This window comes from Salvia splendens, chromosome 3 (assembly GCF_004379255.2).
Source record: "Salvia splendens isolate huo1 chromosome 3, SspV2, whole genome shotgun sequence".
Lineage (NCBI taxonomy): Eukaryota > Viridiplantae > Streptophyta > Magnoliopsida > Lamiales > Lamiaceae > Salvia > Salvia splendens.
In genome coordinates this window covers 38,392,862-38,396,189 of record NC_056034.1, presented here as the reverse complement: position 1 = coordinate 38,396,189, position 3,328 = coordinate 38,392,862, and positions in this window count along the sequence as shown.

Here is a 3,328-nt window from a genome sequence, read left to right as displayed (position 1 = left end):
AAGCTAAGCACTAACAGAATTGCAATGGAGCCACCTATTGCCACGTCGACATAGCGGAGAACATGAAGGACAAAACAAAAATGGTGGTGGTTCCAGACAACAGATGACCGCTGCAACGACTTCTCAGGTGCAATGATATTACGGTTTTCTAGTGCTTTTACATATATTATGGGGGTGTTTGGTTTGCAATATTCTATCCCGGGATTATATATGTAGTGTGTTTAACTCATGAGATTCAATCTCATAACTCAATCCTAGATGGATAATCATGAGATAATTAGTTATAGCTAACCCCTATGAATAAAATAATCATATAATTCAATCCTAGATTATATCTTGGTACAATTTTATCTAGGAAATCATAGGCTTCATTCATTTCTTTTAAGTTAATGCTTTTAGAAAGTCTTTAATTTGGTATGTTTGTGCTTGTATGTTTGTGCTTTCTATATTGCTTATCAGTATATATGTACACGTGTAGCGTGCCTCGATGTGCGTGCCTCGGTCAATAAAATAACATTATACATACATATTTTTGGAGGAACTTGTGTTGTTTTTCACTATCTTCAGATTGTTGAAAATTGAGTTTTGTAAGGCCATGTTATTCACTTGTGTTTCATTAATTAACTATGTAAAATGCCCTGCTTTAATTATTATGCTCTTTCATTTATATCGAATAGTACAAAAATTATAGTAACAAATTTCATCAAAAATTTAATTGTATTCGACAATTGAGAAATGTACAAAAGTTTTGATTTAATTTTTATTTGTTATTTTTAAAAGTTATGACATTGACCAGAAATTAACCAAAAGCTAGATTTAAATGATAGTTTTTCCTTAATAAATATATCAGAGAATTTATTGTAGCTTGCAACAAAATTTTTGGTGAAAATCGAAATATTGATGTTGACTATAAGCAACAGCGTAAAATATTCAAAATTTTTTGGTGAAAATCGAAATATTTATAGTTGACTATAAGCAACAACATAAAATATTCGACAACAAATGCTCTGTAGTAGATGCGCATATGACGTCAAATATACATCTAACATGTCTCACATCCGTTAATTCCCTCATCTCCATTAATGCACGGATGTGGTCGCGTGATCATTCAGTGACACATGATTGATTTTGTGAAGGTAGAATGTGTTTACGTTCTTTGACAAAACATCCCACTATTCAGCACGAACCCTCTCAAGAGGAGAAGATGTCCGACTTGATGACCACCTTCTTGAGGTCGATTATCTGATCATAGTGGGCCATCCAGTTGTCGTTGGGGACACTGAGCTCGTTCTTCGACGGTGCACATGTACCGCACTCCGCAGCTCCACCGTCGTCCGTGCGATTTTCGTGTTAGAACCGATAAAAATGATACTCCCTCCGTTCCTGAATAGGAGTCCCATTCCATTCCGGCACGGGTTTTAATAAATGTTAAGAAAAGTGGATGGAAGAAAGTTAGTGGAATATGGGTCTCACTTGTATATATTAGTTTTAAATGATATGTGAGTGGAATGAGTTAGTGGAATGTAGGGCCTCTATACCATTTATAGTAATTATGAACTGGGACTCCTATTCGCGGACGGACAAAAATGGAAAAACGGGACTCCTATTCGCGGACGGATGGAGTACTATATATATATGATCTAATGATTGACAATGAAATTCTCTTCAGATAATGTGGATGTTTTGCTTCGTGGTCAATACTGAGTACAAAATATAGAGGCAGATCGAATAGAAAACATCATCGTGGAAGAACAAAATCCAGATGAAGAAACATAGTACTCCATCCGTCCCAAGATATTAGACTCATTTTTTTTGGCACAAAAATTTAGGAGGTGTTGTTTAGTGGTGTACATGGAGTTGGTAATAAAGTAGATTTTTATCATAAATAGAAATTGCTCAAATATGTTGGGACACCCTAAAGTGGTACCCTAAAGTGGTATATGAGTATAATATTTTGGGACAGAGGGAGTAGTAATATTTTTGGAAAATTGCAATTGAGCCGATCGAATGCGTGCTCACCTCACAACTAAAAATGTAGTATTATATTAATCGAAACCGAAACTTATGTGGGTTCGATGCCCCACCAGTCCACCACCACTGTCGCTGCTACTGCTACCACCCTTCCGCCATTTCTAACTTCCACATATGTTCACTCTCTGTGAGACAAGTAGAAGTTTTTCTGCTAAACAAAATTAACCTAATTAGATCTTTATCCACATGCACCTTGGATTAAGTGTGAATTTGAATTAAAAAAAGATTTAAGTGACCATAAGTGTGTAAATGAAAAATGTGAGTTGAAGCCAGAAGTGTCACTTTAAGTTAATACTATAATTATTTGGAAATGGCTAATAATAGTTGCCACTTTGAATTAGGGGTGACACGGTACGGTATACCGCATCGAGAATGTCATACCGTATACCGTACCGCAAATTGCGGTATGAGAAAATGTCATACATATATCTTACCGAATTTTTCGGTATATCGCATTGCGGTATCGGTATGATTATTTCTGATACCGTTACCATATCGTCTATGCGGTATACTATACCGTATTGAAGTATAACGTACTTTTACGTTATACCGAAATAAGGTATAGCTTACCGAGTACGGTATACGAAAATAAGGTATAGCATACCGTTATACCTGTGTTTCATACCAAAAAAATTCTATTTTAGCCTAATATTTAAAATAAAATTTCATCTATTTAAATAATGTCCAAGAGATTAAAACTATACCACAATCAAATCTATACACTGGACTTGATTTGCATCTCTTCGTGAGTGTGTTTGGGGTTGGGGGCGGCTGAACTAAAATATGGAAGTAGGGTTCGGGATTTTAACATATTAACTATTTTTTATATAAATTTTAAATACAACATATATATTGAATTTTTGACAAATATCGTAAATGCGGTATACCGCGGTATAGGAAAATGTATACCTTTACCGTACCGAAATCTATCGGTAAGGTATCATACGGTACCGCAACTTGCGGTATAACGCAAATTCGGTATTTCCGGTATTTTTTCGGTACGATAAGTGCGGTATTTCGGTATATTTAGCCGGCCCTACTTTGAATAATAAAACATTGTTCTTTCATCCTGTAATATGTGAATGTGATAGATCTGAAAATGAAGAAGGAAGTAGAGTTGTGATTTCATGAAGTTTGAAGAACAATTCAAAAGTGGTTATAGCCGTTGGAAGTTCGGTAATCCACGTCATCAATCGGAAGCAGCCGTTTGAAGATGCAAGTTGGCAAGTAACAGCTTGAAGTTTGTTACAGCTGATTTAACATCCATTTCATATTTCTATTAGACAATTCATATATA